We start from the raw sequence: 12,688 nt of genomic DNA, 5'->3' as shown, positions 1-12,688 counted from the left end.
TTCTTTCCATTCAGATTTCTGCTCTTCATATTTCCCTTTGGATGAGATAGTGTGGGAGTGGCTATGGGGATCTTTTAGGGAATCAGATAAAAGGAAGTTGAGATGGGAACATGTTTAGTGTGTATTTTATGGGTTACGTATACATGAGGTTGACATTCACTTCCATCTGTAGTTAGGTAGCAGCTATTAGAGAAGGAGTAAAACCTATACTATTTTGTCAACTCACTTGGAGTCTTCACACATAGGTTCAGGGCTAGAGATTGAACGATGATATGCATGCAGAGACTTGCACCACAAGCATATAGGTGGTGGAGAAGAAACAAAGCTGAAATTAATGGAGACAGAAGCTAGTCTGTGAAAAACTGTCAGCAAAAGACTTGGTTTCCATAAACACCTGGTCAAAATAGAAGTTACCACTTATTAGGAATGTACTTGGTAATGCAACATGTGCAATTACAAATGTACCATACAGTTTCTTCCTTTTTGTTAGAAATCACAGAAAATAAGTCCATGTGCTGTGGCTTACACCTGTAATTCCAGCACTTTGGGAGGCTGAGGCGGGCAGATCATGAGGTCAGGAGATCAAGACCATCCTGGTTAACATGGTGAAACCTTGTCTCTACTAAAAATACAAAAATTAGCTGGGCGTGGTGGCAGGCGCCTGTAGTCCTAGCTACTCAGGAGGATGAGGCAGGAGAATGGCGTGAACCTGGGAGGCAGAGCTTGCAGTGCAGTGAGCTGAGATCGCGCCATTGCACTCTAGCCTGGGTGACAGAGCGAGACTCCGTCTCAAAAAACAAGCAAACAAACAAAAAAATCATTACAGAAAATAGAATTTCTTTGCCAGTCACAACTCTGTAGCAATACTAAAAACAGCATTTATGTCTGTAAGTAAAGTCACATGTTTTTGCATCCGATCAATAATTTTTAAAAATTGTTGAAGCCTATTGTTAAAGAGAATACTGAATCACATTCCTATTCTTTCTATAAAAATAAAATATTAAAATAATTATTATAGGAAGAGGCTATGGACATATGGACATCGGCAAAGTAATGTAAAAAATAAGAGATGTATTGAGTACTTACCGAAAATGTTGTAATATTTCTAGATTTAGAAATATTTGTGTTATCTCTTAGCATCACAAAATTTATAGTGTTTTATTTCTCTTTTCATTCTAAATGTTAACATTTATACCTAAAGTTATGTACTTTTTCTTAAAAAGCCCTCCTCTCACCCCAAATAATAAAAGCCTCAAGCCCCATTAAAGTTGCTTACACTTTCTTTGCTTTGATTTTGTTGCCTCTGCCTCAGTGGTGATCTACAGTTATATAGCACACGGACTGCAGTACAAGAGGCTCCTACCCCGTCCTATAGCACATCTCAATCCAGAACATCTCAAAGTTCCCCCAAACAGCCTGTTCTGCTGTGTGTTTTGTTGCTGCTGTTGTTTTTTGAGATGGAGTCTCTCTCTTGTCACCGAGGCTGTAATGCAATGGTGCAATCTGGGTTCACTGCAACCTCTGCCTCCCGGGTTCAGGCGATTCTCCTGCCTCAGCCTCCTGAGTTGCTGGGACTACAGGCGTGCACTACCATGCCTGGCTAACTTTTTGTATTTTTGGTAGAGGCGGGGTTTCACCATGTTGGCCAGGCTGGTCTCAAACTCCTGACCTCAGGTGATCCACCCACCTTGGCCTCCTAAAGTGCTGGGATTACAAGCCTGAGCCACCATGTCCAGCTCCTCTGGTGTTATAATTTGCTCTTAATGGAAATATGATTAAATCAAGGAATAAAGCGTCATAGATATTTTACTGGGGATGTTTCACAGATACCAATTGTTTGGGGCTCCTAAATTTTTTTCTTCCCAACTTTTACTTTTGGAAAATGTCAAATGTATGGGAAAGTTGCAAGTGTAATATGATGAATGCCCATTTCTCTTTCACTTAGACTTAGCAATTGTTAATGTCTTATGTTTGCTTTCTCTTTCTAAATAAAATAATAATATTGGTAATAATAGCAAGTACATATTATTATTGTTGTTGAACCATTTGAGAGTAAGTTGCAGACATCCTGATCCTTTATCCATCCCTAAATCAGTAACTACTCTCTAAGAGCAAAGTTATTCTCTCAGGTAAACAGATCCCTCTTCAACGAAAAGTCTGCTGCCCAGATGCAGTAAGTACCAGGCTCCTTTAGGTCAACCCACCTCAGCTGCAAGGAACTGCCTCTTCAGTATAATGTCACCCTCTTCCCAAAGCAGCTTTCATCATGTAACTAAAGCAGGTGATGGCAAAAATAAACAGTTATTTCAACGGACTTGTGATGACTCAGATAGGCAACAGTCACTCCAGAGCTCCCCTGACCTACTCCTTAAATGCTGGTGTTTTTCCAGGATCTCTGCCTCAGTTTTCTTCTTTTCTGACAGATTAGTGTTTTCCTAAAATTTTTTGTGCTAATGACTACGTTGTTCAGGAGAGGAAGCCCAATTCAAGATACTTTAAAAAAATTAATCAAAGATATCCACATACAAAAAAATTAATCTAGACACAGACCTTTCACAAAAATTAACTCAAAATGAATCATATACCTAAATGTAAAATACAAAACTATAACTAAAAGATAACATACAAGAAAACCTAGATATCCTTGGGTATGGTGATGACATTTTAGATACGACACAAAGGAATGATCCATGAAAGAAATAATTGATAAGCTGGACTTTGTGGAAATTAAACACTTAGGGTGGGTGCAGTGGCTCATATCTGTAATCACAGCACTTTGGGAGGCTGAAGGGGGTGAATTGCTTGAACTCAGGGGTTCAAGACCAGTGTGGGCAACATGGTAAAACCACATCTCCACAAAAAATACAAAAATGAGCTGGGTGTGGCGGCATGCTTTTGTAGTCCCAGCTACTCAGGAGGCTGAGGTGGGAGAATCATCAGAGCCCAGGAGGTCGAGGCTAGGGTGAGCCATGATCTGCCCACCGCATTCCAGTCTAGGCAACAGAATGAGACCTTGTCTAAAAAAAAAAAAAAAAAAAAAAAAAAAAGTAACGGGGCACGGTGACTTACGCCTGTAATCCCAGCACTTTGGGAGGCCGAGGCGGGTGGATCACCTGAGGTCGGGAGTTCAAGACCAGCCTGACCAACATGGAGAAACCCCGTCTCTACTAAAAACACAAAAAATTAGCCAGGCATGGTGGCGCATGCCTGTAATCCCAGCTACTCGGGAGGCTGAGGCAGGAGAATCGCTTGAACCCAGGAGGCGGAGGTTGCGGTGAGCCGAGATCGCGCCATTGCACTCCAGCCTGGGCAACAAGAGTGAAACTCTGTCTCAAAAAAAAAAAAAAAAAAAAGCGAGAAAGAGAGAGAAATTAAATACTGCTCTGACATACGCGGTCAAGAGAGTGAGAAGACAAGTCACTGATTGAAGAAAGTATTTGTAAAAGACGACATATCCATTACACTGTTACCAGTAGTGAATCCACACAGGTCTGCAGCAACCTCCATTTTTGCCTCCTCAGAAGACAGAATTTGACTGAGGAACATAAGGCAGAAGAAGAGACAGAGGCAAGTTTTAGAGCAGGAGTGAAAATTTATGAAAAAGCTTTAGAGCAGGAACAAAAAGAAAGTAAAGTAGACTTGGAAGAGAACCAAGCAGGCGTCTTGGAGGACAAATGCGCCGTTTGACCTTGTACTTAGCGTTTTCTATGCTGGCATACATCTAGTATTTTGTGTCTCTTTTCCCTTGATTCTTCCCTTGGGGTGAGCTGCTGGCATGCGCGGTGGCCAGCTAGCACTTGGAAGTTGAGCTTGCACAGCGTGTTTACCGCAGTTGTATGCGTGCTCACCTGAGCTGTGTGGAATGCCCCCGTAGGTCACATACCAATTAAACTCTGCCATTTTGCCTCTTAACGCACATGCTTGAGCCCACTTGCTCGACTCCTGAGATCTTATTGGAAAGCTGATGACCAGCAGTTTCCGGGGTTTTTTTTGTTTTGTTTTTTGTTTATTTGTTTTTGAGATGGAGTCTCGCTCTGTCGCCCAGGCTGGAGTGCAGTGGTGCGATCTCGGCTCACTGCAGGCTCCGCCTCTCGGGTTCAAGCAATTCTGTGCCTCCGCCTCCGTAGTAGCTGGGATTATATGCGCCCGCCACCCCGCCGGGCCAATTTTTGTATTTTTAGTAGAGAGGGGATTTCACCATCTCGGCCAGCCTGGTCTTGAATTCCTGACCTTGTGATCAACCCGCCTCGACCTCCCAAAGTGCTGGGATTACAGGCATGAGCCACCATGCCTGGCCTCAGGTGTTTTCTATCTGTTGGAAGACTGCCTTTCCTGGTGCCGGCTGTGACCAATTATTATTTTAGAGTAGCAGTGTGACAACTCCCTGACTATCACCTGATGATCTCCTGACATTCCTGATGGGGGTGGAGACCCTCTCCTGCTCTGTTTATGTCTGACTAGCTACCTATTCTAGCAAAACAACTGCTAATCTAAAATATTCAAAGAACTCTTAAAACACAGCAGTAAGAAAATAAACAACCTAGTTAAAAAATGGGCCAAAGACTGAACAGACTTGTCACTGAAGAAGATATACAGATAACAAATAAGCATATGAAAAGACGTTAAGCATCACATATCATTAAGGAATTGCAAATTAAAACAACAAAGAGTTGCTGTTACACATCTAGTGGAATGGCCACAATCCAAAACACTGACAAGCCCAAATGCTGAAGAGGATGTGGAGTAATACAAATTCTCATTCGTTGCTGGTGGAAATGCAAAATGGTTACAGCCGCTTTGGAAGACAGTTTGGCAGTTTCTTACACAATTAAACCTACCCTTATCATATGCTCCAGCAATCGTGCTCCTTGGCATTTACCTAAATGAATTGAAATGTGTCTGCACAAAAGCCTGCACATTAATAGTTACAGCAGTGTTATTCATAATGCTTTAAACTTGGAAGAAACCAAGATATTCTATGGTAAGTGAATGGATAAACTGTGGTATATTTAGACAATGGAATATTATTCAGCACTAAAAAGAAACAAGCTATCAAGCCATGAGTAGACGTGGAGGAATCTGAAATGCACATTACTGTGCGAAATAAGCCAGTCTGAAAAGGCTACCTAAAGTATGATTCCAACCACATCACGTTCCAGAAAGAGCAAAACCATGGAAACAATAAAAAGATCACTGGTTGCCAGAGATTGTGGGGAGGAAGGAATGAATAGGTGGAGCATGGAAGATTTTGAGAGCGATGAAGAAACTGTTCTGTTTGACGTACTTCGATCTGTATAACACTGTAATGGTGAATATCTGTCATTACACATTTATCACTAATTCCCTTAGTGATAAATGAACCCTAATGTAAACTATGAACTTTGAGTGATAATGATGTGTGAACTTAGGCCTATCAGTTGTAACAAATGTATTAATACCACTCTGGTGGGATAATGACAGTGGGGAAAGCTGTGCATGTTTTGAGGGGCAGGAGGTATATGAGAACTCTCTATACTATCTGCTCAATTTTGTTGTCAATTTGAAAGCACCCTAAAAAAATTATCATTATTAAAAAGGTAATCATAGTTTTAAATACAAGGTAATCATGGTTTTCCTTAAGCATAGCTTTTAAAATTAATCATAGTTTTGAATTAGTAAAAATAAAACTATAAACTTTTGTGACTATTAATATTTTTATTATTTATTAAGGTTGTTTCATATTTATGAGAAGAATAGTATGGTTTCCATTCTTCCATCAAGGTATCTCTCGAGTTTAAAATCAGACACCACATCCAGGCAGTTTCTTTTTTTTAATTTAAGTTTTTAATTTTTAATTATTGTGGATAGATAATTTATTACCTATACAATATTTCTTGGGTATATGTGATATTTTGATACAAGCATACGATGTGCAATGATCAAATCAGGGTGATTGTGGTATCCATCACCTTAAGTATTTATCATTTCTTTGTGTTAGCAACATTCCAATTCCACTCTTTTAGTTATTTTGAAATGCAGAGTAAATTATTGTCAATTATACTCACCCTATTGTGCTACCAAACGCTACATCTTACTCTTTCTAACTATTTTTGTACCCATTAACCTGCCCCTCTTTATCTCCCCACTCCAGGCAGTTTCTTTCATTACTTTTTATTTCTATTTTATAAAAACTTATAAGTATAGGTTGTTGAGAATGGCATTAAGAATTGTTAATTCTCTCAAGTAGTTCTGGATATTTGAATCAAACGTGGATTCAGAAATTATGCAACTTTTCTCATTGTAATTACTTTCCACATTTTTCAGTTACTCAAAAGTAAAATATTATAATTTGGGAGATAATTGCAAAATAATTCTTAATGTACCTCTTAGGGATGTTTTTGGCGCTGAAACATATCTTCTTTATGTTTTAGTTGTAGGATGTGAACATGGTTTTAAAATATATGCCTAAATATGTTGTCTATCCCCTCTTTTTATTTTTTTGAGACAGAGTCTCGCTCTGTCACCCAGGCTGGAGTGCAGTGGTATGATCTCAGCTCACTGAAGTCTCAGCTGACTGCCCAGGCTCAGGTGATCTTCCTGCCTCAGCCTCTGAAGTAGCTGGGACTGCAGGTGTGTGCCAATGCCTGGCTAATTTTTGTATTATTTGTAGAGATGAGGTTTCACTATGTTGTCCAGTCTGTTCTTGAACTCCTGGACTCAAACAATCCTCTTGCCTTGGCCTCCCAAAGTACTGGAATTACAGACGTGAGCCACCACGCCTGGCCCTGTTTATCCCTTTTACATGGGTAAAAAAATCCCCAAGTGTTAGAAAAGAATAAACTCTTGCTGAAACCACAGAACTGTAGTTTGGTTTTCCCTGAGAAACTGAAATCTTAAATATTAAAACTAAGGTGTTTCAGGCCTGAAGTTAAAATATTGAATGCATTTCAAAGATTTACCACTTCAACAAGATTTTACAATCACACAAATGTGCTTTATTGGCTATCCATGTCATAAAGAGATGTTATTATCTTCTCTCTCATTTCCTTTCTAGAGGTATTGTTTTTAAATGTAAAAAGCATGACCTGGAACCTACTGCCCATTTCTTTGCACAGCACACTGAGAAGATGCTAAACTTTGACCTCATTCACAATTTTTCATAATCTACTTCTTACGTTCTGAATTAAGATCTGGAGACATATTTTTACCTTCCTGCTATTCGTTATGGAGAAAGCATCCTAGGAATGGGCACTTGGACAAAACTCCTATCTATTTGTCTGTCTATCTATCTATCTATCTATCTATCTATCTATCTATCTATCTTTCTATCTATATATATATTTATTTTTGAGACAGAGTCTCGCTCTGTTGCCAGGCTGGAGTGTAGTGGCGCAATCTTGGCTCACTGCAACCTCTGTCTCCTGGGTTCAAGTGATTCTCCTGCCTCAGCCTCTGAAGTAGCTGAGACTACAGGCGTGCACCAACATGCCCAGTTAATTTGTGTATTTTGGTAGAGATGGGGTTTCACCATGTTGGCCAGGATGGTCTCGATCTCTTGACCCCATAATCTGCCCACCTCAGCCTCCCAAAGTACTAGGATTATAGGCGTGAGCCACTGTGCCTGGCCTCCCATTTATTAATATATTAATAACAACATCTTTTCTTGCTGCACATGTTGCAGGTACCCCATCAATACTGATCCCATCAACGCTTTCCAGCCCAGAAAGAAATTAATTAAATAACAAAAACTCTTCTCCAATAGCGTGGTGAGTCAGGAGATCTTTAGACAAATCTACTTTGCAATGACCACTTGCTTTCCTTTATTGCAAAAAGATGAACTTGACAAACACACCAGGAGATGGTAGAACCATAAGACTTGAGTCATTTCCGTACTAAGATAGAATTGATGTAAATTAAAATAAGAAGATGGAACAAATGTATGTGTTACTCAGGCTTTATATCTTTTTCTATATCACAAGAAATTTTGCATATTAACTGTTTTGTAATATTTCTATTCAATAACTTAGGGAGGCTGGGTGCTGTGGCGTGCACCTGTAGTCCCAGGTACTCAGGAAGCTGAGGAGGGAGGATCACTTGAGCTCAGGAGATTGAAGCTGCAGTGTGCTATAATCACACCTGTGAATAGCCATTGCACGCCAGCCTAGGGAACATAGTGAGACTGTGTCTCTTCAAACAAACAGACAGACAGAACAGAAAAAAGAACTTAGGAATCCTGTTTCTCAGTGCCCCAAATGAGAAAGAAAACATTGTGATTGGTTGTCATCTCTGTCAAGCATTACAGGTATAGTAGAGGGAGGCAAGTGACCAAACCCACGGGAAAATACCTAACTGAGACCATGAGGCTTGGCTTAGACAGTGATTTTTTCCGCTTTCTCCTCTCAAGACAGGACAACTCTACTGGTGGGAACACTAGCAATTCAAACAAAGAGCAATGATAAGAAATATATTTGGTTTTTGTCCCTGGATCCAGGCACTAAAACCCTTGGAATTTCCTTTGTGGTAGGAGTCTTTTGTTATTCATAATAAACCCCTTTTGATCTCACCTGAGTTCGTGCTAATGCGGTGACTTAGGATAAAGACCCTTAGCAGTCTCAAGATAGGTCTAGTCACCAGAAACCAAGTGAGACTTGGAACTTTCAGGTTCCACCCTCCCCCAACTCTGTGAAGTTGGGGATGGGGACTAGAGATTAAGCCCCATAAAAACTCCTGAACAATGAGATTTGATGAACTTCTGGATTGGTGAATGCATCCACCTGCTGGAAGTTGGCACACCCTAACTCCACAGGAACAGAAGCTTCTGCATAGCGACCCTTCCTGACATGGCCTTGTGTACCTCTTCATCTGGCTGTTCATTTGTATCCTTTATAATAAACCAGTAAATAGAAATAAATAACATGGCTTCTTGAGTTCTGTGTGTGTGAGCCATTCTAACAAATTATTGAACCTGAGGAGGGGGTCCTGGGAGCCTCAATTTATACATTGTATCAGTCAGAAGTATGCTATGAGAAACCTCATACTCGGAACTGGCCTCTGAAGTGAGGGCACTCTTGTGGGTCTGGGCCCTAAAATCTAAGGAGTCTCACACCCTGAGTTAGTTTCAGAATTGAACTGGATTGTTGGACACCTAGTTGGTATCTGAACAGAATCAGATAGTTTCTTGGTGTGCAAAATGCCCACACATTTGGTGTTAGAAGGGTTGTGTGGGTATAGAAACAGAGTTTTCTACTGGGGACACCCAGCAGAAACTAGGCAGGCAGCTGAGAAACTAGGGTGGATAATAGCTGATGAATAACTTAAAATTGGTCAGCATGGTGGCTCGCATCTGTAATCCCAGCACTTTGGGAGGCCGAGGCAGGAGGGCAGGAGGATCACTTGAGCTCAAGAGTTTGAGAACAGCCTGAGCAACATAGTGAGACTAGTGAGACCCTCTCTGTACTGAAAAAAAATTAGCCAGTCCTGGTGGTGCACACTTGGAGTTACAGTACTTGAGAGACTGAGGTGGAAGGACAGCCTAAGTACAGGAGTTTAAGGCTGCAGTAAGCTGTGATGATGCCATTGCACCCCAGTCTGGGCGAGAGTGAGATCCTGTCTCCAAAACAAAACAAAAACAAGCAAAAGCAAAAATAAAGAAACCTTAAAATTATTGAAATAGAAACTAAAGAGTACTTTGAAAAACCCTTTGGCCAATGTCTGTCTCTTAAAGTTCTGAACCTTTCACTTAGCTATTGATTAATTAGAGCTGTCAAGGAGAAGAGCATCTGGACTAACTTTCGGTCAAAAATTCCCCTAAATCGAACACTAAGACTTTTAATGATAAACAAAAAACATTGTCAAGCCCTTCATATATGTATTAGACAATTGCCAAGAAATTATTCATACTCTACACAGTTGTGAAGCAAAATATCTGCTGATACGCAAGCTAACACATATCAGTAGTCCTATACCATTTGCTTGCAGTTGGCATCTGTTATGACTGGTTGCTCTCTATGCCTTATCAGTTGTTAAATATTTTGAATATCCCACCTGGTCATTTCCCCAGAGACAGTGATTCCTCTTTAACATCGTAGGCTATTTATATTGGGCAACATTCACTAGAGTCATTTGCTAAAAGATTTTTGCCACAACTTAATCTGTTTTGTTGCTGAGCAAAATAAATAGTATTCACTTTTGTGGCTGGTTTTATCAGCTGAGCAAAATTCATAGTATTCACTTTTGTGGCTGGTTTTATTGGCTTGTTAGCAACAGTGTGACTTTTGCCTGTTTTGGCTGTGAAATGTACAATGTTGAAGGATGCCTCTATAGTTTTGATTTAAGTGATGCAATTAATCAGCTTCATACTAGAAAATAGTATATTTGCTTGTTCTAGAAAAATTAAATTGGTTTACTTGACTGAAACTGGGCTTTCTTTGAAAATGGAACAAAGGCATATATACTTCATACTATCATTTGACAAAACTTCACTATTTTACAAGGAGGGTGTAAATGGACCCCACCATATAATGCAATATTCAGATATTCATAATGGCAGTTCCCATTTGCATTTTTCTTTCTCAGGTCCTTGTGTAAAACCACCCCACTCTACATTTCGCTGGAGGGCTATACTATTTATCTTTTAAAAATTATTTGGTATTGTAGTGTTTGTTGCCATCTTTTATGCTTCAGTGGGTCACTGTTGGTCCATTTTTGTGACTTGGGGATAAAGTACAATAGTATTAATTAAAATGCAAAATCATAGAAGTAAAAAATAACATAAAAATATTTTCCAAGATAAACTTACCAATGCAGTTTTTACAGAGCATACAAACCAACACTCTTTAAACACGTAATTGGATTTCTGTGAGAATAATGATGAGCTTTTTAAAAAAGTTTTTAATGAGTAATCTTATACTTCACTTTTGTGAGATGTGTGTGAATAGAGTTTTCTTCTATTTTTTTCCTTTCATACAGACACTCTCTGCAAACCATTGTGGGTCAACTGGAGATCTCAGGATCACGTTTAAAGATGCACTGTTTGGTGGGGCGCAGTGGCTCATGTCTGTAATCCCAGCAGTTTGGGAGGCTGAGGTGGGTGGATCACTTGAGTCCAGAAGACTAGCCTGGCTAACACAGTGAAACCCTGTCTCTACTAAAAATACAAAACAACAACAACAAAATTTTCTGGGCATGGTGGCACGCGCTACTCCCAGCTACTCGGGAGACTGAGGCATGAAAATCGCTTGAACCCAGGAGACAGAGGTTGCAGTGAGCCGAGATCCCATCACTGCACTCCAGCCTGGGCAACAGAGTGAGACTGTCTCAAAAAAATAAAAAATAAATAAAAAATAAAAACTCATTCTTCTAGAGAAAATCTCATCCATAATTTTCAATTCTACCCGTGAGCCACAATTCCCAAATATCTATCTCAATCTTGCCTTTGATGACAGACAATGTATCTTTTTGTATGTCTCCTTTTGAACATTGATATGTCCATTAATCTCAATATGTCAAAGATCTGAATATGTCCTAAAGATGCTCACCCAGTTTATTTTTGGCAACTATTTAGAAAATTTTGAATAATTAGAAATTATTCCATTTACTTCATGCCTCACTTACAATGAGCCACCAAACCTATTCAATTGTATCTTCTAAATGTATTGAACCTTACCTTTTATTTCAATTCTGCTAATACTGCTTTTCTTCAGAATTGTGTAATTTCCTTCCTGTTTTGCAGCCATTTCTTCCATATTGGTCAAGCTCTCCTGTTCTTCTCTAATTTATATTCCATGATTCCAAGGTGATCCTTAAAAAAAAATACAAATTTTAAGTATTAGCCCAAAAGTTATCCATACTTTTTTCAGGATAAAAATGGAAACCTTTAGTATCACAAGTAAGTTTCTTCATAATCTGATCTTGGCTCACTTATCTGTCACTTCCTCAATAGTACCATACATAACTTTTTACATTTATGTAAATTTATCTTGGTATTCATTGCTGTGTTTTGCACATAGTATTCCTGACAGCACCTTCCTGTGTTCCTCCCAAGCCAGCTTTGCCTTGGTTAATCACATTCTACAAGATATAGTTCAAAACTAATACAACATCTGAATAGCCTTCCCTTATGAGCTTACTGTTTTTCTTTTTAACCAGGGAAGAACACAAATACAATGTAGTCACAAATTATGTAGCCAAGTTTCCCACTTTTGGGGAAATTGCAGGGATCTGCACACCCAGAGGGCAATAAATAAACCTCACCCTGGGAAAGCTACCTTCATGATCACGTTATCTTCCTTGCTGGACAAGTATGCTCCAACATTTTTGAAGTAAATGCTCTCCTCTACACTCAATAATTCTCTTCATAACTCTTTTATAACACTTGAAGTGGTTGTTTTAGTATCTAAACATTTCTCAATCTTATCTTTTTGCACTTCTTGATTTTGTTACTCTAGTTATGTTTTAAGATCATGGAAAGATAAATCAATTGGTTTATATTTATATTTTTCACTAACATATTTTAGCACGTAATCTTTTTTTTTTAAAGTAATGAAATAAGAGAACTAAATAAACTTGTAATGTTTTTCCCTAAACCTAAGACTCTCACACCGGGGCCTTTGTTAAAATATTTATAAGAATTTTATGTCCTATAATGTAAAGTTTTTAAATTTTTTTTTAGGAAAAGGTTTTGCTCTGCTGTCCAGGCTGGAGTACAGTG

The 12,688-nt window shown here is 39.2% G+C and overlaps 1 pseudogene; it reads right to left on the bottom strand.

Annotated features, from left to right (window-relative positions):
* Positions 1–12,128: 12,128 nt before the first annotated feature.
* Positions 12,129–12,282, bottom strand: LOC126951900 (uncharacterized; annotated as a pseudogene).
* Between the last annotated feature and the right edge of the window lie 406 nt (positions 12,283–12,688).

Source organism: Macaca thibetana, chromosome 3 (genome assembly GCF_024542745.1).
Source record: "Macaca thibetana thibetana isolate TM-01 chromosome 3, ASM2454274v1, whole genome shotgun sequence".
Classification (NCBI taxonomy): Eukaryota; Metazoa; Chordata; class Mammalia; order Primates; family Cercopithecidae; genus Macaca; species Macaca thibetana.
This window is presented reverse-complemented; position numbering and strand designations above follow the sequence as displayed.